The sequence below is a fragment of the Bombina bombina genome, chromosome 7 (assembly GCF_027579735.1).
Source record: "Bombina bombina isolate aBomBom1 chromosome 7, aBomBom1.pri, whole genome shotgun sequence".
Classification (NCBI taxonomy): Eukaryota; Metazoa; Chordata; class Amphibia; order Anura; family Bombinatoridae; genus Bombina; species Bombina bombina.
This window is the reverse complement of record NC_069505.1, coordinates 542,501,725-542,528,181: the sequence shown is the minus strand read 5'-3', so window position 1 is coordinate 542,528,181 and position 26,457 is coordinate 542,501,725. Positions and strand designations below refer to the sequence as shown.

Below are 26,457 nucleotides of genomic sequence, written 5' to 3'. Positions count from 1 at the left end.
ATTCAAATTGATATTACAAGTACCTGGACAAAAAGATTACCACAAAATGTTTACTGTGACTGACATCCCTCTAGCATTCCCTACACTTTCAATGAATATCGTGAACGTGCCAAACATCAGACTTATTGCAAGTTGAGTTCAACATATAATAGCGCTAAAAAAGTAAGAGTGACTTGAGACTTGAAGTTATTATTATTAGAATAACCTAGCACTCTCTAGCAAGCACACAGCAATATTAAAAAGCAAAATCTGGAGAGTAAGTTGCATTATGAGCCAAACAGTTTAACCCAGGACAACTTTTATTTTCTAATTTTGGTGGTGGTACAGGGCTTAAACAGTTTGGTGCCAAGAGCAAACGATTCTCCCATTTTTGCTTTTTAAATTAGCCAGAAAATTGAGTTTTGAATTTTTAATCGACTCTGGTCATTGGAATTCATAATCGATTTCGGGTTAAATATTTGGATAGATATTACATTTGAAACAAAATTTCTTCAATTCCATGACATGTTTGTAGTTAATTATACTTGGAAACTGAGTTAAGGAAAGGACTAGAGTGAGAGACATGGCACGAGTTTGCAGCAGAGTTACTGTACTAAGAAGGTCTCTGATTACATTACATAAACCTTAAACATACGCCTCCAAAAGAGGAGAACAAATATTTGTTTTGAGTTCCTTGGACACAAAGACCAGCAGTTCCCTGAGAATTTGGTGTTGATGGATGATGGCTACCACACAGCAGGAAGGAGCAGGAGTGGCTGCAGCAGGCAGCAGAGTTACTGAACTAGGAATACCTCTGGTACACAAACCTCAAAAATACTCCTCTAAAGCAGGAGGACAAACATGCCTAGAGTCCATTGGACATAGTGGATAATAGTTCACCACAATCTTTAACTTAAACTGATGATGACCACCATAAAGCAGGAAGGAAAGGGGCAAGAGTAGAAGCAGGCAGAAAATATACTGAACTAGGTAGACCTCTCAGTACATAAATCTAAAAAATACACCTCTAAGTTTAGAGGAATACATACCTGGAGTCCCTTTGACACAATGACCAGCAGTTCCATCATGGTTTGGCAATGATGGATAATGACCACCACAGAGAAGGAAGGGCAGGAGCAGGAGTGGCAGCAGCAGCAGAGTTACTGAGCTAGGTAGGTAGGCCTAACAGTACATAAACCTCAAAAATACACCACCAGGGGAGAAGGAAAGCAAACACGTGCTTAGAGCCCCTTGAACATAGTAGCCAGCAATTCACTGAGGATTTGGAATTACTGAACTAGGTAGGCCTTGCAGTACATATATTTAAAAAATACACCTCCAGGGTAGGAGGAGGGCAAACACATGCCTAGAGCCCATTGGACACAGTTTCAAGCAGTTCCCTGATGATTTGGCATTGATGGATGATGAGCAGCCACTACAGGAAGGGCAGGACCTGGAGTAGAAAACATTTCAAAATTAATAGATGTAAAAGCTAAGGACTCGGTAACCTAGCTTTGGAATGTTAAATTTGAGAAATGTAATTTGCTCCATGAGACATGTGTGAGTGCTGAGGGTTCAGTATATTGTCAGTTAATGAAAACACTACTACTAGTGGAACTGGCAACATGGGCAGTGGGTGAGGCTGTTGTAGGACCTGGCTGCTCTATAACAGGGGATGATGGTTGCAGTGGGGGCGCAACCTGGGTGACACCCTAAGGGGGGAGTTACACCATCAGGTGGTAGGCAGCACTTGAGCAGGAAGGAATAGTTACTTAGGCCCAGGAAATTAAGCTCACTGTGCACAGCATGTGACAAGCTGCCCGTAAGCCACGTGCTGGCTCCCCCATGACCCCACCCTCCCATCAAATCATGTGCTCCCCTCTAGACCAGTCATGTTCGTCAACTCCATTATAGACACATCAAAGCTCCACCAGGAGGAACGTGACTGGAGATGAACAGGTCAAGGGGAGGAGAAATGCAGCAGCATGACAAGTCTGTTTGACCAGACAGCACTAGAGTACTGCGCAAGACAGAGTGAGGAATACAGCAGGATGCCAGACATTGGCAGCAATTTAAGACACCAGGAGCCATGGAGGAGATAAAAACAGGACTTATCAGGACTTAGGAGATCATCTGAACTTTGGTAACCCGGTATTTCCAGTAAGTTTAATAAAACTCACTACTCACATATGCAGCATATATTACTATACATGCGTGCTGTCAGGGTTCACTCTGACTTCAATAGTTATTTGCTGCTTTTTATCTTGGCCGCCATTTTTACTCACCTGTCTTTTTCCTTACCTGTTGCAGAGAGTGTATCGCTGCTCACTACTCCCAGGCTCCGTCTTATGGCCAAACTGGAGAACATCATCAGAGAGAGACAAGTTGCAGTCCAAAAATGATGATGTCATCACTCTCCATTGAACTGACTGGCTTTGACTCCTGGCTTGTAATTTGGCTTTTGGACTCATTATATTTTTTTCTTATTTTATAAAAAAGGTGTGATTAATTCAGCATTTCATGTCTCTGTCTGGTTTCTGGTAACCTGACACATGCCATGTATGTCTTACTAGGAACAAGTATTGTAAGGCCGGATTACAAGAATGCCAGGAATATACAAAAGGCTATCGTGAAAATGTATTATGGTTACACTTCAGTAGGAATTAAGGACAGACACACACCCCTTCTGGCTGTTATCTGCCTTCAAAATCTATGTTTTATATAAGTCTACAGTGAACCTAAGATAAATTAGGAATTGGAGAAATGTATTTTCCACTATAGAATTCTTTGAATTATTAAAAATATATTGACAGTCACAACTGCATCACACTGATTACACAAATCAATGTTTGTTAAATACCTTTAATATCTCTTAGGTTATACCAGTTACTAATTTATCAGTGTCTATAAAGCTTTGGCAAATTTGTGTAACTATGCTATTGTTTGTCTTTGCTAGGGGCCATAGCAGAGGAAGCAGAGAAAACTGCTAAAGGTACTCAACTAGGTAGTCTCCAAAACACCTTGTAGACCACGCATGGTTCCTTCTCATTAGATCTTCTGTTTGATTCTATGTATTCTACCAGGGATTGCACTGATATTTGAAATGTAGATTTCAGAATGACATTCTTCCCATTTGACAATATAACGTTCACCATTTTTTAAATTTCCTGATATTCCATTAACTATTGTTTTGTCTTCTTAATCCCTGTATCACAGTTTTCTCTTCTTTCTTTCTTTTCTTTTTATCATTGAGTTATCTAATTAATAACCTCTATTTTATTCTTATTTCCTTTTCTGACTATAAAAGATGAAGAACTGGGCGGAGTCTGGCCGCGCTGGAAGATGGCCACACATTAGAAGGTCTCCTGCTTCCAAAACTGGCAAAATAGCATTATATGGCATCTAACTGGTCTATACCACACAGAGTGGACAGAGCTAACAAAACTGGTGTCACCCTAGCAACTTTTGGTGCAACAACTACTTTATAAAGAACTGCCCGACACAGCGCGGGTCCCGAGATCCCCTGGGGCCTACCTGACATCTAGAAACACCGGATCTACATCTGAGACTTGCCGGTGAGGAGGGGACCTCCTAAGATGTTAACTATGTATCCGGACACTAAGCAGTAGATCTCCCGGAAATTTAGGAGAGTGGGGGCACGGAGGAGCGGCTCTTTCCTCTTGGGCGACAGTCAGATCAGGCCCTCATACGCGCAGCGTGCGCCGTCGCCATCACAAGCCGCATCTGCTGTGGGGGTCCTCCCACGCCTCGCCGACAAAGATCTTCAGACCCCTGAGAGTGCTGGGGCCAGAGGAGCATTTCCTGAAGCCCACATGAATTCCCCAGAGAGACAGGCAGACACAACGGCCATGAGCGGAAGGCAGCCTGCAGCGGAACCGCAAGTGTTAAAGGTGAGGCGGTAGGCAAGACAGTCAGTGAGATCACTCAGTGAGAAGCTCGCGCCCATAAGTCCCAGAGCCCAGATCATTAAGGGACGGCGCTTCACAAGTACATTGCCTAATCACAAATATAAACAGTGCCTGATCACTAGAAATTCACTTTGCAGCTCACAAATAAACACAGTATACCTAGGACAGGGGGGAAAAATAAAATAAAATAAAAAATAAAGCTAACGTGCAGGTAATGCCTAATAAGAGACAGACCAGGACTGACAGGTCAATACCTACAAAGCCCCTCTCCCAATTCCTAAAGCACATAGACTCAGGCAAATCTATAAATAAGGAGGAAATGGCTATGTCACAGTCTCCCACCCCACACGCTGAAGCCCCCCACTCACAATACCTTACTAAAGAGGACATTGTACATTTATGTTCTAAAGAAGACATCAGAGGGGTTATGCAGGAGATGAAAACTTTATTTGGTGACCTAAGAAAAGACATATCAACCCTAGATAAGAGGATACTCAAGGTTGAGACTAATTTTCACTCTGCATCTGCTACCATAAAACAGAATTCCACTGTACTGCAGCATCACACAGATAACCTACAGTTTTTAAATGATAAGCTCGAGGACCTCGATAACAGAGGCCGCAGAAATAATCTGCGAATGCGGGGCGTCTCTGAAACAGTCCCCCCACAGGGGATAGAAGGCTATTTGCAAGCTCTTTTCCGAATCATTAAAGGGAACCCCACTGCACCAGATGTGCCACTTGAGAGAGCACATAGGGCGCTTAGGCCTAAGCCTCCCAGCAAAGCCCCGCCGAGAGATATAATATTAAAATTCCTTAGCTTTAAGGATAAGGAAAGTATTATCCAAGAACCAAGGCGCAGGCATCCCATAACCCACGCTGGAGAAGAGATACAGATCTTCACGGACCTCTCACCGGTAACCCTTCAAAAGAGGAGAGAGCTGAGCCACATAACATCCACACTCAGATCCCACAAGATCCAGTATCGCTGGGGATTCCCAGTTTCTATTATAGCAAACAACAATAATAGGACTGTTATTTTCAAGCCAGGAGCAGAAGAAAAAGAATTCTTCGACAACCTGTCTCTGAGACCACCTACAACACAGAGCGCAACTGATGAAACCGAGACGCCTTCCTCTCAATCTTCCTTTGGGTAACTACTTTGAACAAGATCCTTCAGGGTAAAGTACTGTATACCAAACCAATTTTTGTTAAAACCTTGGCTTATAATAATTTTACTTGTCACGAGGGCCTAGGCTGAGACCCACCAACTCTCTAGAACTGTTTAATGTCACTTCTGATGGACTGCCTCTCACAAATGTGAAAAGGGGGGGGGGGGAAACATGAAATGGTTTAGAAAGCCTAATGTGACATTGCTATTTTTATTGCAGGATGTTGGACTTTGGTGTCGCACAGTAGCATGTCTGTACATGTTTATAATTTAAGGGAGCCAACGCACTAGGCACAGCACACACCCAGGTAATATATTACACGCTCCAGGTGCACACACAGTAAGCAGATGACCCAACACCTTATAAATCCCTCGCTCCAATATAACTTATGGAACGCGGTACCGATCACTTAGCAGGAGATTAGCACACTGCCAGCAGTCGTAGCACAAGGTAGATACTCCTTATTAAATATACATTGAACGTCCAAACACTTCTTCTCCCAACGATTTTCTCGCAGAAAGTGCTGACCAACACATAGATCACATAAATAGCACGCCCCATGTCTACTGATCTTAATGGTTGACCGCGAAAAACTGGACACAAGTCACCACCTTTCTCTACCTGTCATGCACCATCTCAGTTAGTTCCATGGCTCACTTTAACTTACCCTCCCCCAAGACACAACACACACCGGATAGATGAATCCGTTTTCCACATAGTCCAACTCAACAGTTTTCTTACTACTACCATTGCCATAAGTTATTGTACCCCAATGATGTAATTGGGGTACTGAAGTCTTTTATAATTAACGCCAGTTGTGGGGCTTTTCCCCTTTTGTTACTACAGGTTTGTAATTGTTGAACTACAGAGTTATTTGTTTTTTTTTTTTCTTTTTCAGTTTTCACATACTGCTAAACTTTTTGTTGAGCTGTAATTCTTGTTATATTGTAGAGCAAGAAAGCTAAGTACCTAGTGATTAAAGGATAACCAGGTTGCTCTATATAACTTGTAACCCTTCCCTCGCCTACCCTCTTTAATCTCTCTCTTCTAGCCCCTCCTTCCCCCATTAACATCTACTGAACCCTTACCTACTCTCCTCCCTCCTCGTCACTTTTTTTTTTTCTCTCTCTCACAGGAGCCACAATTATGCAGCCCAAGGTTAGCAGGTTCCGGGAGCACGGCATTAATATCACAACAATAAATGCCAAGGGGCTAAACTGTCCCGGCAAACGCTCTATCGCTTTTAGAGAACTTGCTAAGCTATAGAGTCAGATAATTTTTGTGCAAGAAACCCATTTTCGGAAGGGGAGGGAGCCTAAATGGTTCCATCCACTTTACCCGAGGGCTGTATTCGCCTCGGGGGCGAGCAAAAAAGGAGGGGTGGGGATCATCTTCCACAAATCGGTTCCCTTTCACATGACCCAGGTCGAGAAAGACCCAGAGGGCAGATTTATAATTGTGATAGGAACTCTATATGGCCACCACATCACTCTAGCATCGGTCTACTCTCCTAGCTTCTCTCAGGGACGTTTTGTAAAAAAAGGGTGGCAGACCTCCTCTTGGAGCATTCCAGGGGGATAACCTTCCTGGCAGGAGATTTTAACCTGGTTGCTAATCCCTCTGTAGACTCCTCGAAAGGGGTGACCTGCACCCCCTCCTCAACAATACAACAGGTTAACACCACCCTTAGAGACACAGCGCTACACGATACCTGGAGAGCCTTACACCCAACTTCGAGAGATTACTCCTTTTATTCTATTCCCCATAATAGCTACTCGAGGTTAGACTACATCTATACTGATACCAACGGCCTCTCAATCACACAAAGTTGCGACATAGGCCACATCACTTGGTCCGACCGCACACCAGTTTCTTGCTTGGTCCAATGGCCTGAAATCCCAGATACAAACTACACATGGAAATTAGATGACTCTTTACTGGATGACCCCTTAATCCTAGCAGACGTCCGCAAATTATTAAAATAATACTTTGAAATCAATACGCCCCAGCTCACCCCAATCATGACGGACTGGGAAGTGCACAAAAGTGTAATCCGAGGTGCCCTTATAAAACATAAAGCAATACTTAACAAACGCCTCAGAGTCAAATACAACGACTTTCTCTCGACACTAAAAAACTTAGAAGCCTCACATAAGTCTGACCCACTAAACCTAGATGTTAAAAATAAACTAAACTCCATAAAGAGCGATTTAAATAAATACCTAGAAGAAATACACCAAAAGAAAGCATTATCTCTGAGGCGGTTCTACTACGAGGGAGGGAACAAGCCTGGGAGAATTTTGGCTAGAACCCTTAAAAGACGACAACTGCAGTCTTATATTCACTCAATCAAAACCAAAGACGGGCATCGCCTGTATAGCAGTAAGCAGATCGCTTCTGTGTTCCACAATTATTACTTCTCCTTGTATAATATAGGGGCAGAGTCAGAGTCCAATGGGGATGAGACCCCTCAACTACAGAGGGTTGCAGAAATCGACTCATACCTTCAAGACATTGGACTGCCTAAATTACCCAAAGAGGCCTCGGAATATTTAGACTCCCCAAACACTAAAGAGGAACTAGCTCAAGCCATCAAAGACTCCCCATCGGGGAAAAGTCCGGGCCCAGATGGCTTCACCCTGCCCTACTACAAAAAGTTCATAGAGGAAATCTCTTGCCCTCTCCTTCAACTGTTCAACAGCCTCAGAGATAACCCGAAGTTGTCGGGGATCCTACTGGAAGCCCATATAACCGTTATCCCCAAGCCGGGCAAGACACCAGAGATCCCAGAGAACTTTAGGCTTATATCCCTAATCAACGCGGACATGAAACTTTTAGCTAAAATTATGGCAAGCCGCCTCAATAAATACCTCCCAGACCTAATTTCCAAAGACCAGGTGGGCTTTGTCCCTGGCAGAGAGGCCAGGGACAACACCACCAAGGTACTACAACTAGTCTCTCATGCCAGAATCTCTAACACCCCATTAGTGCTGTTCTCGACCGACGCGGAGAAGGCCTTCGACAGGGTCGGTTGGCTTTTTCTGCGTCGGGTCATGAAGACGATGGGCTTTGGGGACGCCTACTTAAACACAGTCTTTGCCCTTTATTCGAACCCGAATGCCAGGGTCAGATAATTTTTGGCAGAAAAAAACTGAAGAAATGTCCGAAATCCTCGGCTTTTCTTTCCCGAATTCTCTGGAGATACTTTTATTCCTGTCTCTCCCCAAAACTCAAAGTGACGCACATTTAGCGCTCCTGCTGATCATGATCTCCGGGGCCAAGATGCTGATCCCCAGAAAATGGAAGACGCGGGCTGTTCCTTCCATTGAGGAATGGCGCACACAAATCGACACCACCCTCCTCCTGGAGAGATACCATTACCTGAAAACGCACAAACTAGAGAAATTCAAGATGATACTGGCTCTGTGGCACAGAACAATCTAGCTCCTGGTAGATCTTCCTCTTTTTTTTTTTTTCTTCCTTCCCCCCCCAAACCGTCATTCCCTCCCTTCAAACTTTATAGACAACTTATGGTTCAACTCATGGTTCATAGCAAGGCTTTATGAAGAATGTACATACTTTTCTTTTATCTTGTCAATGCATACAAAAATTATAGGCTCCGTTCATGGAAGCAAGGGACGGATCCCACAATTATAGATGTGAAAATTATCTTGGTTATGTCTTTCTAAAATTATGTCTGTTTATAGTAACAAACTGTAACTGTATCTTTCTTTAGTCACATCAATAAAGCTTTTTGAAAAAGAAAAAAAAAAAAAAAAAGATGAAGAACTGACTGCACAAAAGACCACAAAAAGATGGGATGATAGTATATATTTTGTGAATGCTGCCTTCTACTGTATTTAATGATAGCCGCACTAAGGGCCAGATTACAAGGGGAGCACTAAATATTGCTTTTGTGAAAGCTATATTTGCTCTCCACTGAATAATACCAGCACACGCTAATTTGCGCTGGTATTACAAGTTGCGCACTTCCATAGGCTCCAATGGGAGCCTCATTCTGATGCCATCAGAGATGACACCGAAACGCAACAAAGAGGGTAAGTAGTGCCATGATTGCAGCAATGTTAAATATATATGTATATGATAATATGAGCACAAGCATATACATATACAGTATATTTACTGGGAACACACAGTTCCCATAGACCTCAATGTAAAAGCACTTTTTAGTTTCTTTTTTTTCTAACACCCCACTCACACCCACCAAATTTACCTCCAAAATACGGCCTAGTGAATTCATTTTATAAAAAATTAAAGATGCAGCTATCTAAACTAGAGAACAGGTGAAATAATCAGCTGGTTTGTAAACCTTTTACCTGCTCTCACCCAAGTAAATCCTGATAGGGAGGCCTGATTTTATGTTTATAAATGTAGTGCTATCACTATTGGATTTGTTTAGGCTCCAAGTTTTAGTGAATTCTTAGGAATACCATGCCCTTACAGCCAAACCCTGACAGAGAAATTTAGAATTAGGGATTTAAAGGACATTAAAATCAATTTTTTTTTCAAGGTTCAGATGAAGCATATAATTTTATAATGAAATTGCTGGAATTTGTCTTGAAACATAATATATTTACATTTGATGGTAAATACTATCAGCAACTAAGAGGTACCACAATGGGTGCCACATGGGCTCCCAACTACGCCTGTCTGCACCTAGGTTTTTGGGAACAGACTGAGGTGTTTGGTTACCTTGATAAGTGGGTGGAGGCACATGTGATACTCTGGACCCGATTTGTGAACGACAACCTAATCTTATGGGATGGCACTGAAAATTAAGTAAAAGAATTTGTAACCCTTTTAAACAAAAAAAACACAATACATTTTTAACCTATGAAATTAACAGCATAGATACATTCTTTCTGGACCATAAGATAAGGAAACACAATGGCAATCTGCTAACAGAAGTCTATAGGAAAACCACAGCGACAAATAGTCTGCTACATGCCGACAGTCATCATCCATAGGTGCTCCGAGATGGTATTCCTGTGGGAAAGTCCCTTCATCTTAAGAGGAAGTGCTCCACAGAATCAGCATTTGAGCAGCAAGCAGAAGAAATGTCCCAATGGTTCAAAGAGAGAGGCTATTCTAATATGGCAGCTAAAAAAAGCCTGGGTTAGAGCTAGAAAAACCCCTAGACAGAAACTGTTATATGGTAGTAAAAAGGATGAAGCAGCTAGCCGGACTAGGCTAATGACTAAATAAAACAGCCAATGGGGAAAAAATGAAAAAATTACAAAATATTGGCATATTCTTTTGACAGATGACTCTCTACAACTGATAGTATCTGAATATCCATTACTAACATCCAGGAGATCACCGAGCTTAAAAGATAAACTAGTCCACAGTAAATTTCAAAAACCTAGGCCTGACAAAAATAGGCTTGAAGTAAGACAGACTAGAGAGGGCAGTCATCCATGTGGAAGCTGCACTTATTGTAGCCACATGAGAAAGATGAAAACCTTTAGCACAGGGCAAGGAAACATTTATAAAATAAAACAATGGATTACGCGTAAAACCATTGGAGTCATATACCTTATGAACTGCTCTTGCCCTTGTTTTTATGTTGGGAAAATGAAAAGGGAGTTAAATGAAAGAATAAAAGAAAATAGAAGTGACATCAAAAATAAAGAGATGAATAGTTCAATTGCAAGACACTTTTTAACACTGCATAATTCTGACCATGAACAGCTACAGGTAACAGGCATAGAACATATACATTAGAGAAACAGAGGGGGGGGGGGGACCTGGATAGGCTTCTACTCCAACATGAGAACAGATGGATGTATAAATTAAAAGCCTTGTCTCCAAATGACCTAAATGAAAAATTTAAATTTGGTATTCAAAGTGATGATGTAAAAAAAGATTGTAATATATGTAAATAAGTACGGCCATGATCATTTATAGATACAAGCACTGTATAAATTAAATTAGTAAGCTGAAATACTGCAGCATTAGTTTTAATGAAAGTAGCAAGTGTATAGCTTACACAATAAGTAACCTAGCAACAGTGGAACACATAAATAAGCACTGGCAAGAAGGAGGAGTATCTGATGAAGTCCTAAGACAGCATTTGTGGGAGGGGTGAAACGCGTCATCCTGGTGTGGATTATTGACTGCAAGTAAGCTACAAGGATAAGCTAAGGCTTGAAAGTTCATGTGGGAATGGCTCATCAGGCAGGGACTTGTATTACCTATATGCACACAAGGAACAGAGGTACACCTTTATTTGCAGCAGTAGGAGTTGAATGTACAAACTGGAAGCAGCAAGGAGAGCAAATGTACAGCAAGAGGGATTTCCAGAAAGCAACAGTATAAGGTTGTTTGCCCTGTGTAACTGGATTTGAATACACCAGATACCACAAGTTTGTTTAGATATATCTAAGGACTCTGGAGCATGTTGTACACTAAGGGCCCAGTGGTCCTATGTTGCCACAATAACGTCTATATTTTGCTTTGGAGCGTGCATAAGCACTACAAGCTTCAGTAATAAGAACTGGACGTTTTTCATGTCTGCACCTGAAAGAACTTTTGATACAGCTATAGTGATTTAGCATTACATGTATCTACCTTGATACTTTGGGGTATATTTACCAAAAAGCAGATGCTGCTTATTCCACGTGAGCCTTCCAGCGAGACCTCTGCTCCCTAGCTCGTCCACCACCTTTTACGTGGCGGACTGCAATCACCGCGATCAGATATGATCAGAATAATTGACAACCCCGCTAGTGGCCAATTGGCCGTGAATGTGCAGGGGGTGGCATTGCACAAGCATTTCTGCTTAAATACTGCCCTCATTTAGCAATGTTGTGTGGATATGATTCACTACAGCGAATCATGTCCACCCGACATTTAATAAATCGGCCCCTTTGTATATATTTGCTTACATTGTCCTTGGCCTTCTCAGGCCTATTCTGAAGCCTTGAGAGTCCACCTTAATTCACCTCAGTGCACAAAGCAGTTTACATTTAAAAAGATTTTAGAATATAGTTGATTATTATTGCAGGAATATTCTATCATGCCACACGGAGTGCATAAATCAAAGAGGCTGAGTGGATACCAGCATAGGAAAGCAAAAGAGGCAAGAATTAAATCAATCAAAACACTTGCTGGATCCATTCTTCAATATGTCAAAAGACCGGATGATTATTCCAGCAGGTTTCTTTCTGTGTACATTAGATTCTCTTATGTGATATACTACCTTATTTGTGTTGGGTTTTAATTAATTAGATATTTCCCATACAGTCAAAATTACTACTGTACTGACTGCTCCAATATAATACATATGGTCAGACCTAATAGTGCCTACCTATATATATTGTTTGTCCCCAGTTAGATGCGTGCCAGCTTATGTTGGATAATAATGGTGTTTTATGTTATGGGACGCATGGCTGATATATTATACAGGACATATTACGGTAGTTCTAGGTGTGTTTGGGGGGACTGGGTATACCATTATACTTGACAATGAGTTATGATATCTCTCCTAGCTAAGAATTATGGGTATATGCTTTCAGGTGCAGGTTACTATTATCTTGAGGTATACCCTACTGGTCTTCCGGTGTACACATTTTGTGCATACGTGGACCAGTTAATGTTACTGGGTTAGGTTTCCTAGGGAAGTAAATTTATATAACTTCTTGACTACGTGGCTGTGCTACCGGTGGCTGGGGTGGCGTAGTTACGAATCAAGACCATCTAGATGTCTGTAGTATAATATGTCATATTATATTCGCTAAAGAAACTGTATGGATGAGATATTCTGTAAGGTTAGAATTAGAGCACTATGATCTACCTTGTTAGATCCCACTTGGGACAATATATGGTTTACTGTGGATTTGACTTATTACATGTGATCTATTGTACATTCTATATTTCTCCCCATTTAGTAAATTGTTAACAAGAAAAAAAAAATATTTAAATGTATGAGTGAATATTTTTGTTAAGTATTATGGATAGTCCTCAACAGCTGATAGCTGTGCATTTATTAGCTATGATACATTTGTTGGCTGGGAGACTCCTTCCCTTACAGTCCCATTAGACTAGTTTTATACTATAAGTTAGCTAGCTCTGATCCCCCCCCTAAGGGTTTCCCTTATTATTTGTTTACCAGGTAAGCTCAGGAACACAGATTCCATATAATTTCTCTGCTATCACACATATGATTGACTCAATCTAGCGGCTAGTAATTTTCTTACTCCTAGATTATATAATAATAGTCTTGCTCTCCTCCTTTCTTAAATATATGTCCCCTAGTAGTTAGAGACTCGAGCGGGGTCTCTTTAGTTTAAGGAGATTGGTTTATACAAGGGCTCAAATATGGCCCTATATGCTATATATTTGAAAGCTTTACATATATAGGGATAATTTTAGTCCTTTAACTATAGTTTATGTTGATATATCCTCCCTTAATACATGTATGCAATTATAGTTATGAGGACCCAAAAGGGGCCCTATATGTTATATACCTAAAAAATTTGAGGTTAGTTTCTATGTCTATTGATCGTATAGGAAGCATTACAATTCTAGAATTATTTTTGTCTATTAATTTTTTTAATACCTAGAGTTTTGGAAATGTAAGTTCTCATTAAACTAATAGTTCATGTAATGGCGATGATATTTAAAAGGTTATTTCATTTTGTTGGTGAACTGCCATGTCTATTGTAATCTGTCTTCGTAGACTATTTGAAATTGGAACTGATTTTCAATTTATATTGTATATTTTAAATACCTCAATTAAAATAAAAATAAAAATAAATAAAAGACCGGATGATGGCCAGGGTTCATAAAAAGACACTGCTAGTTTCCAATTGATAAAGCTGATTCTTCTGATGCTATTGCTAGCATGCATTCTGCAGAAGAGCAAGAAGTGGAAATTGTAGAATCTGAAGTTGAAGAGCGAGGAGCGGACATTACAGAATCTGAAGCAGAAGAGAGTGCTGCAAGTGACTCTAGCCATAGTAGTGATACTGTAAAAGAGATGAGTGTAATTAAGGGGAAAAATGTGCAAATTTTATGTGATGTTTCCTTCTGGGAGATACCAGTTGCAGACCATTTTCATGTTGAAATTTTCAAAAAGGGAAGTGATTCTTTTCAGAACAAAGATAGTCCTTTCAGTAAGGCAAGACGCAAAAGCTGAAGGGAGAAGTGCTCCAACTTTCAAACAAGTGGTTTTACAAGGTGATACCAAATTACAAGAAAATTCTGCAGTATTGGATAGTTTACTCACCTATCAGTAAGAATTTATCCTGTTTTTGCTGCTGACTGTTTGCCATTAGTGCTACAGATACCATATCCAAATTTGTGACTGAGTTTCAGAAGTGATGGAAACTGAGCCTAAAAGTACAGAACGACGAAACATCTGAAGAGCTTTTAAGAGTGGAAAACTTTGGCAGCAGGACTGAACCTTCACAAAACCATTGATGCTGAAACTACTGCCTTGATGGAAATTGAGAAGAAAAAATGGAGGGACATCATGCACAGATTGCTTGACATCAAAATGTTTCTTGCCAAACAGAATCTGGCATTCCATGGCCACAAGGAATATGAATTTTCATTCAATAAAGGGAACTTTCTTGAGATGGTTGAGATGCTTTCAAAATATGCTTCAGTACTGAAAGAGCACCTAATTAGATTAAAGCAGAGCACATGTAAACTTAAAGTAATGGTCTCATATCTTGTGCCAAAAACTCAGTATGAGTTTATGTGTCATGGAGATAAAGAGAGAAGCTTGTCATGGAGATAACGTCTGCAAAGCACTTTGTGATCATGTTTGACAGCACACCTGACATATCACATACAGACCAGATGTCAGAATGATCAGATATGAACAAATTAGCAATAGGGAAGTTGAAGTAAAATAAGTATTTCTAGGATTTTTCCTTTTAAAGTGGAAAAAAATTGTTGACCTCAGTTCTCACATTCTTAAAAAAATGGAAAGTGATGCACTGGACATAATGATGTGCAGCACTCAGGGTTATGATAATGCTACCACTATGGCTGGAAAACATGGAGGTTACAATCAATTCTTAAGGGAATGGACAAGAAAGCTATGTTTAATGTATGTGTGGACCATTCACTTAACTTGTGCAGTCAGCACTCTTTTGCTGAAAATGCATCATGTGTGATAGTTTTTAGAACTCTTAAGTCAATTTTTTCTTTCTTTGCTGCTTCCACCCATCAGGGTCAATTTATTATTGTGCGGACAAACATGATATGATGTAGCATATCATGTCCGCCGCACATCGATAAATGCTGACAGCATACGCTGTCGGCATTTATCATTGCACCAGCAATTCTTGTGAATTTGGTCACAAGTGGAACAGCATTTTTGCCTGCTCTCTGTGATTTCACTTTTATGTTCTACCTGTACGTCTGGTGTAATGTATTTCAGGAAGTTAAAGGGACACTGTACCCAAAATTTTTCTTTTGTGATTCAGATTGAGCATGAAATTTTAAGCAACTTTCTAATTTACTCCTATTATCAAATTTTCTTCATTCTCTTGGTATCTTTATTTGAAATGCAAGAATGTAAGTTTAGATGCCGGCCCATTTTTGGTGAACAACCTGAGTTGTCCTTGCTGATTGGTGGATAAATTCATCCACCAATAAAAAAGTGCTGTCCAGAGTACTGAAACCAAAAAAAAGCTTAGATGCCTTCTTTTTCAAATAATGATAGCAAGAGAATGAAGAAAAATTGATAATAGGAGTAAATTAGAAGGTTGCTTAAAATTGCATGCTCTTTCTGAATTACAAAAGAAAAAATTTGGGTTCAGTGTCCCTTTAATGATACACAATAGTACCTGCTTTCTAAGGGCTTAACTCTGAACAAGATGGTGACAAAACTAGAGATGCTAAGACTTTTCTGTATGAGGAGCGCAGTCACCTAGTGGAACATGCAATTGAAGAGGCTCTTTTAAAATCTGAAGAATATGGAATTGCAGTAGAGCGAAGAGCTAGGTTCAAGAAAAGAATGGCAGGGGAGCAGGCAAGCGAAACTAGAGTCACAAGTCTGCAAGAAGAATATAAGAGGGTGATGTTTGAGTGAATTGATCGCTTTCATTCTGAACTTCAAAACAGATCAAGAGCCATCATGGAAATAGCAGGCATGTTTGAGGCTGTTTAGACAAAGAATCTCATATCTGCCACTAAAGAAGAGTTAAAGGTGTCCATTCCAAAACTGACCACTATCTATGATGAGGTATCCAACAGCAAGCTGTTTATAGAAATACCAAGGCCGAGAAAGCACCTAAAAGCAGCACGGATTGACCAAGTCAAAGATTGGGCAACATTGCAAGTTTTGACTTTCATAGCTAAATGTGACTTCATAGAATCTCTTCCAACCCTTTAACTGAGCATAAAATTATTTCTGACGATTCGTGTGTCTGTGGCTTCATGTGAGAGGAGTTTTTTTTCAAAGCTAAAACTTATAAAGAATTATCTGCGATCTACCATGGGACAGTCAAGGCTTTCTGATCATGCAATATTATCCATCGAAAGTGAGTTAGTGAAAGGTATTGATTTTGACAAAGTGATTCACAATTTCACGGCTTTGAAGGTCAGGAAAGCAAATTTCTGATTTAGTCGAGATGTTCACTAAATACTTGTGTATTTGTTCCTGTTTATTATTATGGTATTATTTCATTATTCATTATTTAACTTTAATGTCAAAATAAACTTATTTTTGAAAACAAAAACAAACTTTAATTCTATTGTTTTCATATGATATACTTTAAGGGGTATATTTATTATAGTGCGGACGGACATGATACAATGTAGTGTATCATGTCCGCCGCACATCGATAAATGCTGACAGCATACGCTATTGGCATTTATCATTGCACCAGCAGTTCTTGTGAACTGCTTGTGCAATACCGCTCCCTGCATATTCACGGCCAATCAGCCACTACAGCGAATCATGTCCACCCGACATTTAATAAATCGGCTACTTTGTATATATTTGCTTACATTGTCCTTGGCCTTCTCAGGCCTATTCTGAAGCCTTGAGAGCCCACCTTAATTAACCTCAGTGCACAAAACAGTTTACATTTTAAAAGATTTTAGAAAAGCAAGGGAAATTATATTCTGTTTGTTTAATAGAATATAGTTGATTATTATTGCAGGAATATTCTATCATGCCACACGGAGTGCATAAATCAAAGAGGCTGAGTGGATACCGGCATAGGAAAGCAAAAGAGGCAAGAATTAAATCAATCAAAACACTTGCTGGATCCATTCTTCGATATGTCAAAAGACCGGATGATGGCCAGGGTTCATATAAAGACACTGCTAGTCTCCAATTGATAAAGCTGGTGCAATACCGCCCCCTGCATATTCACGGCCAATCAGCCGCTAGCAGGGGGTGTCAATTAACCCGATCGTATTCGATTGGGTTGATTTCTGTCTGCCACCTCAGAGCAGGCGGAAGTTATGGAGCAGCGATCTTTAGACTGCTGCTTCATAACTTCTGTTTCCGGTGTTTCACCGGAAACAAGGGGCATCAAGCTCCATACGGAGCTTGATAAATTGACCCCTAAAGGTGTAATTTAAATTTTGGTAATTGGTAATGTCACTTCTATTGCCATTACATTCAGTGTTATATGGAAGTTACGATTTACGAGTAACATCAGTAAAAAAATAAAATATAAATATAATAATAGGGGGGTGACATTGTGAGATGCAACACTGGGTGACACCAACCCTAGTGATGCCACTGTATGGTGGTGATGAAGAGGGGGAGAATACAGGAGGAGAATGCTGGCCTGAAAATCGGGAGGAAGTTGTGCTGCTGCCCATTGCGCACAGTTGCTGTGGTGGAATCTCTTCCTCCTCCACCATCTCCTCAGACTCGTAATTAAGTTCCTTCTGATCCAGAGTACAGGCTATAGCAGACAAGCTGGTAGTCATAGTAATATCCTCATTGTCCAAAACAGAGACTGGGGAAAACTGCTCAACACTCCCCTCTTCTCCATGACTTCTTGGCACAATGAGATCATATACATCTCCTGCAGCTTCTGCCCTGCTGCTGCTGTGGTTGCTCAGAGACAGCCTTTTTGTATGAGGGAGTCAGGAGAGTGGTGGAAATGTCAGTGGTAGAACTGATGGTGGCACTTGGGTGAACACTGGTGCAGGTGGTTTTGGGAATAAACTGTCTGAAAGAGTTGACATGTACACAGAGGCTGCTTGGTAACCTCAGACCCCCTCCCAATCCTATTACTAGGCTTTGTGCAACACAATGTTAAATGCAGCACCTTCACCTTCAGTTCCCCATACTGTCTGCTTTTATTTTATGGGTGGGCTTAGATGACCCTTACTGCTACTGAAGCTGCTGCTACAACTAGTCATGGTAGTGGTGGGCCCTGCATATCTCCTAGTCCTGGGGGATATTAGAATGCATGCTACTGCAGATGCTGAAGGTGACCCTGCTGCAATTGGGATGATTGCTATCCACTGCCTCAGAGGTGGCGGACAAGTTAAGGAGCAGTGGTCTTAAGACCACTGCTTCTTAACTTCAGTTTCAGAGGAGCCTGAAACTATAGGGGTAGATTGCAGCATCCACTGCTTGATAAATCTATCCCATGGACTCTGCACTGGTAGTGACTAGGATAAATAAAATACTGTAAGAATACTAGTTACAGTAATATATTGATTGAAGTATTCATGTTAGTCCAAAGATTTAGATATCAAAATAACAAGAGTATTGCATCAAGCAATGATACTTTTTAATTGGGCTAACTATACATTTATACGATGACAAGCTTTCGGAAGTATTCCTTCCTTTATCAAGTCTGAAGCAATACTGACCAATTTGATGGAATTTACAGATTATATCTTAAAACACAGGCTAAAAAAACAGAAAATGTTACAGAGGTCTGAATGCAGGGGGAGGAGGGGGTGTCGTAAAATCATGAGGGGGGTTTAGGAGACAGACAGATAGTGACAGTAAAAGATAACAGGCAGGGGAAATATATGGTTATACACAGAGCATATACTGACATAAAGTTATATATCAACATAGAATCAATATGAATAAAGATGGGACATAAGGTATACAGGGGAATATAAGATAATCAAAAAAGGAGTAAGAAAAAAAAGGGTAATAATAATAATGACAAAAGTGTGGACATAGGCTTACCTGTGTACCTATGCATAGAGAGTGTGGAATATACAATGTAATTGACTACATTATATGAAAGTACATTACAAACATTTTTTGATAATGGGTTAAGAAACCAGAGTCCACACCTTCGGATGAACTTACACAGACACTCAATCAAAAACCACTGTGAAACAAAATACTGTACCCCTGTTGGTCACCATTTCACCCAACCTGACCACTCCATTCAAAACCTCAAAATCAAGATTCTCAGAGGCAACTTCAAAAACACCATGGAAAGAAAAACCTTTGAAATGAAAATGATAATACACTTCAATTTGCTAAATTCCGGATTCAATGTGGACTCATTAACCCATTATCAGATTTTTTTGTAATGTACTTTCATATACTGTAGTCAATTGCATTGTATATTCCACACTCTCTATGCATAGGTATGCAGGTAAGCCTATGTCCACACTTTTGTTATTATTATTATTCCCCTTTTTTTTCTCCTTTTTTGTCTATATTATATTCCCCTGTATACCTTATTTCACATCTTTATTCATAATGATTATATGTTGATATAAATAGCTTTATGTCAGTACATGCTTTGTGTATAACCATATATTTCCCCTGTCTGTTATCCTTCACGCTGTCTGTCTCCTAAACCCCCCCTCATGATTTTACAACACCCCCTTCTCTCCCTGCATTCAGACCTCTGTAACACTTTCTGTCTTTTTAGCCTGTGTTTTCTTATATAATCTGTAAATTCCATCAAAATGGTCAGTATTGCTTCAGACTTGAAAAAGGAAGACATTCTTATGAAAGCTTATCATCTTATAAATGTATACGCCTAGCAGCGTTAAGGGGTCCTAACGCTGCTTTTTAACGCCCGCTGGTATTACGAGTATGGCAGGTACAGGTGTACCGCTCACTTTTTTCTGCGACCTTTCCATACCACAAATCCCCTTACGTCAATTGCGTATCCTATCTTTTTAATGGGATTTGGCTAACGCTGGTATTACAAGTCTTGGAAGAAGTGAGCGGTACAGCCTCTACCTCCAAGACTCCTACCGCATATAAAAGTCAGTAGTTAAAGAGTTTTATGGGCTAATGCCGCAACATAAAGCTCTTAACTACAGTGCTACAAAGTACACTAACACCCATAAACTACCTATTAACCCCTAAACCAATGCCCCCCCACATCGCAAACACTATAATAAAATGATTTAGCCCCTAATCTACCGAACGGACATCCCCGCCACCTACATTATACCTATGAACCCCTAATCTGCTGCCCCTAACATCGCCGACACCTACATTATATTTATTAACCCCTAATCTGCCCCCCCAACGTCGCCGCCACCTAACTACACTTATTAACCCCTAATCTGCTGACCGGACATCGCCGCCACTATAATAAATGTATTAACCCCTAAAATGCCGCACTCCCGCCTTGCAAACACTATAATAAATTTTATTAACCCCTAATCTGCCCTCCCTAACATCGCCTCCACCTACCTACAATTATTAACCCCTAATCTCCCATCCCCAATGTCGCCGCTACTATAATAAAGTTATTAACCCCTAAACCTAACCTAACTTAAATAAAATTTAAATAAAATGAAATAAAATTACTATAATTAAATAAATGAATCCTATTTAAAACTAAGTACTTACCTATAAAATAATCCCTAATATAGCTACAATATAACTAATAGTTACATTGTAGCTATTTTAGGATTTATATTTATTTTACAGGCAACTTTGTATTTATTTTAACTAGGTACAATAGCTATTAAATAGTTAATAACTATTTAATAGCTACCTAGTTAAAATAATTACAAAATTACCTGTAAAATAAATCCTAATCTAAGTTACAAATACACCTAACACTACATTATCAATAAATTAATTAAATAAATTAACTACAATTATCTAACATAAAATACAATTAAATAAACTATATTACAAAAAACAAACACTAAATTACAAAAATAAAAAAATATTACAAGAATTTTAATCTAATTACACCTAATCTAAGCCCCCTAATAAAATAAAAAAGGCCCCCAAAATAATAAAATTCCCTATCCTAAACTAAATTACAAAGTAATCAGCTCTTTTACCAGCCCTTAAAAGGACTTTTTGCGGGGCATTGCACCAAAGTAATCAGCTCTTTTACCTGTAAAAAAAAAAATACAATACACCCCAACATTACAACCCACCACCCACACACCCCTACTCTAAAACCCATCCAATCCCTCCTTAAAAAACCTAACTCTACCCCATTGAAGATCACCCTACCTTGAGCCGTCTTCAGCCAGCCGGGCACCGATGGGACAGTAGAGGACATCCAGACCGGCACAAGTCTTCATCCGATCCGGCCAGAAGCCTTCATCCGATCCGGGCAGAAGAGGTCCTCCATCCAGCAGAAGTCTTCATCCAAGCAGCATCTTCTATCTTTATCCATCCGGCGTGGAGCGGGTCCATCTTCAAGACAAATGAAGGTTCCTTTAAATAACATCATCCAAGATGGCACCCCTCGAATTCTGATTGGCTGATAGGATTCTATCAGCCAATCGGAATTAAGGTAGGAAAAATCCGATTGGTTTAATTAATCAGTCAATCGGATTGAAGTTCAATCCGATTGGCTGATTGGATCAGCCAATATAATGCAAGGTCAATTCTATTGGCTGATCCAATCAGCCAATCAGATTTTTCCTACCTTAATTCCGAATGGCTGATAGAATCCTATCAGCCAATTGGAATTCAAGGGACGCCTTCTTGGATGACGTCATTTAAAGGAACCATCATTCGTCGTTAGTAGTCGGAAAGAAGAGGATGCTCCGCGTCGGATGTCTTGAAGAGGACCTCTTCTGCCCCAATCGGATGAAGATTTCTGGCCGGATTGGATGAAGACTTGTGCCAGTCCGGATGTCCTCTTCTGTCCCATCGGTGCCCGGCTGGCTGAAGACAGCTCCAGGTAGGGTGATCTTTAATGGGGTAGTGTTAGGTTTTTTAAGGGGGGATCGGGTGGGTTTTAGAGTAGGGGTGTGTGAGTGGTGGGTTGTAATGTTGGGGGGTATTGTATTTCTTTTTTTTTACAGGTAAAAGAGCTGATTACTTTGGGGCAATGCCCCGCAAAAAGCCCTTTTAAGGGCTGGTAAAAGAGCTGATTACTTTGTAATTTAGTTTAGGATAGGGAATTGTATTATTTTGGGGGGCTTTTTTATTTTATTAGGGGGCTTAGATTAAATGTAATTAGATTAAAATTCTTGTAATATTTTTTTATTTTTGTAATTTAGTGTTTGTTTTTTTTGTAATATAGTTTATTTTATTTAATTGTATTTTATGTTAGATAATTGTAGTTAATTTATTTAATTCATTTATTGATAGTGTAGTGTTAGGTGTATTTGTAACTTAGGTTAGGATTTATTTTACAGGTAATTTTGTAATTATTTTAACTAGGTAGCTATTAAATAGTTATTAACTTTTTAATAGCTATTGTACCTAGTTAAAATAAACACAAAGTTGCCTGTAAAATAAATATAAGTCCTAAAATAGCTATAATGTAACTATTAGTTATATTGTAGCTATATTAGGGTTATTTTATAGGTAAGTATTTAGTTTTAAATTGGATTAATTTATTTAATTGTAGTAATTTTATTTAGATTTATTTAAATTATATTTAAGTTAGGGGGTGTTAGGGTTAGACTTAGGTTTAGGGGTTAATAACTTTATTATAGTAGCAGCGACGTTGGGGGTGGCAGATTAGGAGTTAATAATTGTAGGTAAGTGGCGGCGATGTCAGGGAGGGCAGATTAGGGGTTAATAAAATTTATTATAGTGTTTGCAAGGTGGGAGTGCGGCGGTTTAGGGGTTAATACATTTATTATAGTGACGGCGATGTCCGGTCAGCAGATTAGGGGTTAATTATTGTAGGTAGGTGGCGGCGACGTTGGGGGCGGCAGATTAGGGGTTAATAAATATAATATAGGTGTTGGCGATGTTAGGGGCAGCAGATTAGGGGTTCAGAGGGATAATGTAGGTGGCGGCGGTGTCCGGAGAGGCAGATTAGTGGCTGCTTTTTTGCAGGTGTTAGTTTTTTTTTTCACCCAGCTCAGCCCCATTGTATCCTATGGGGAAATCGTGCACAAGCACGTTTTTCCAGCTTAGCGCTACCGTAAGCAACACTGGTATTACAGGGAGAAGTGGAGCTAAATTTTGCTCAACGCTCACTTTTCTGAGGCTAACGCAGCCATTCAGAAAATTTGTAATACCAGCGTTGTTTAAAGTGTGCGCTGGAAATAAAAGGAGCGTTAGCTCCGCAAATTTTTACCGACAAAACTTGTAATCTAGCCGATAGTTAGTCCAATAAAAAAGTATAATTGCTCAATGCAATACTCTTGTTATTTATATATATATATATATATATATATATATATATATATATATATATATATATATATATACTGTATATATATACACACACATACAGTATATACATATATATATATATATATATATGTTTAAATTTGTGTATGTATATATATATGGACATCAAACGATAACTGCATTCAAAAAGTTAAAATGTTCCTTTATTCAAATTAGGTTAAAATCCACGGCACACATGTTAATATCATAAAATTCTGTAGGAAATCCGTCAGTCTGGCGCGTTTCGGCTATCTAGCCTTAATCATAGACTTAATCTGACTAGCACCTGTGGAGCTTAAGTACGCTCCCTCACATTCTTATTGGATGCCTCTTTCCCACTGAAAACTGAATTATGGAGACTTAAAGGGACAGCAGTTCAGCACCAAGTATAGTTACCAGCAATGTTTTAAAAGGGATACATACATTCTTGTAGTGCATTTAGCCCCTAGATGACTGGGGTGTAACATCTCTTCTTATAATATTATATGCACTTCAATAAGTATACCTTCATATCCATTGTAATCTTATTTGGTACTATGTATCAGAATTAGCAATGGTGAGGTTTGTATATGTGCTGTGCATATATATATGCAAGATATATTCTTTTGTCCTTGTTTAGGAATAACACTGACCATACCCTAGTACTTTACATTTACTTATAATAAGAAATTGAATAAGAGAGAATTATCAATATCAATATAAACGGTTACTCTGAGGGGCTTTACCTTATTGTCTATTTACTCCCAGAAGTTAATAATATCTCCATCTATATTTAGGCCATTTGGTTTACGTGTCCTAAGTGTAAAGATCCAATAAGCCTCCTTTCTAAAAAGGGCATGTACCCTATTGCCACCCCTGGGTTTTTTCATTACCAGATCAATGATCATCCAGGTGAACGTTCTTATATCACCCCCATGTTCGAATATGAAATGTTTTGAGACTCCTGTTGTGGCCCTATTTTTATCTATGTCATATAGGTGTTCCTTTATCCTAACTCTTGTCTCTCTGGAATATATATATACAAATACAAAGTTTGGTTTAGCACTCCTTGCAAAAAGTTTATATACACATCTTTGGGAGTGCTGCCAATGTGACCAAGTAGTTACACAAAACAGGGGGTATTGGCGCACATCCATTTGCAAATAAACAACACATTTTTAAATGCTGCAAAAAATTGCCTGCAAAAACATCTATTCTTTTAAATAAGATTGGGATCTTAGTCATACAATATGGCCATATTCTGCTTAGCCAGTCACCAACTTATAAGAAGTTCCAATATTGACTGATCCTAACACTACAGTCCTTTGCCTTAATACCATCGACCATAGCGATCCACTGTTGGTCATTAAAGTGATGGTAAACCCGAGCAATGAAAATGCTAGGATTTACCAACACTAAAAATAAATGGTAGCTTCATTCATCCTGCTGCCCATGGCACAGAGCTCTTCTTCAATGAGATGACGTTTCCATCTCTAAATCAATAGCCGTGCATGGCAACTGACATCCTAACAGGGCTTTTGGTTTAGATCTGGTTGAGATCACCCCATTGGTAAAGAGCGCTGTGCCGTGGTTGGCCACAGCTGCTGACTCTAACGAGGAGTGGCAGCATAGCCAGGGTGAGTTTAGGACACCTTTTTTAAATAAGTGATGAATTAAACTACAGTTTATTCTTTGTGATGATAAATCTTAGCGTATTTTAAACTATTGGATCTAATAAATATGCTCAAGCCAGTTGAAGGAGTGCTTACTTTTTATGAGATCTATCACTGAGGTTTGTCTGGCTGCTGATTTTTTTTATCTCTACAACTCACAATTGTCTTATTTTTTTTATGGATTTCTGTGAAAAGAGCATATTTATGAAGTAGGAATTATATTGTTTCCATTAACATTTATGCTAAATGTGAAATGAATTTGTTGTAACATCATAATTTCATAATAATTTTATAGATAAATACATTTCACTTAATAGGAGTTTCCCTGTTAGTTGGAAGACATATACTACATTGATTGATAACTTTTTGACAATAATAGAAGTGTTTTAAGACAGATAATTACAATAAAGAAAATTCAATTTAAAAAGAGGGGTCACTTCATGTGGTAGTGCATATTTTGGGGTGCAAGTGTCCCTTTTATAGTTCAGAGGACTGTAAAATGCACTAAGTATAGAGGTGATCACTATTTCAAAGGGATATGAGACCACTCATTTGATTATGGGAAACCTCCTCTTTCATGTAAGGGGTATTGTGAGTTTGTGTGTTATACACTGTCTTTAGTGGAAGGGGTAACTTTGTGGCCACTGTCCCCCATGCATTAAATGTATTAGGTAGGTGATTGGCATAAATATTGCAATCAACTACCAAAGACAGGGGTTTGAGACCCCATTTTTGAAAGCATTGTTAACATTTTTTTTATGAACAAAATTCTTTAACCCCTTAACGATCGAGGACGTGCCTGGCACATCCTCAGGGCTTTTAAGCACTGGAAGCGATTGTGATTGTATCCAGCTGCTTTCAGAGTATTGCAGTGATGCCTCGATATTGAGGCATTCTGTAAAATCCTCTGGTAAGCAACCGATACAGAGAGGGCCAGCGAGCATGAGGGGGTGGGAGTGGTTGGGACCGCTACACTATGGCAAATGTTTAGTGAATGGAAAGGAGGGTGAGGGGGAATAAGTGTTGGGATAGGGATCTGGGAGGGGGAGGAGGGTAAGGTTAGAGGGGGGCAGCTATACTACAGCAATTTTTTTTATTATTATAATTTTTTTATAAAAAAAGCTAAATTTTTAGCAAACTGGGTACCGGCAGACAGATGGCAGTACCCAAGATGGC

The 26,457-nt window shown here is 39.5% G+C and overlaps 1 pseudogene; it reads left to right on the top strand.

The window, feature by feature from the left end:
• The first annotated feature begins 13,945 nt into the window (after nt 1-13,945).
• Nucleotides 13,946-16,147, top strand: LOC128636522 (zinc finger MYM-type protein 1-like; annotated as a pseudogene).
• Nucleotides 16,148-26,457: the final 10,310 nt, after the last annotated feature.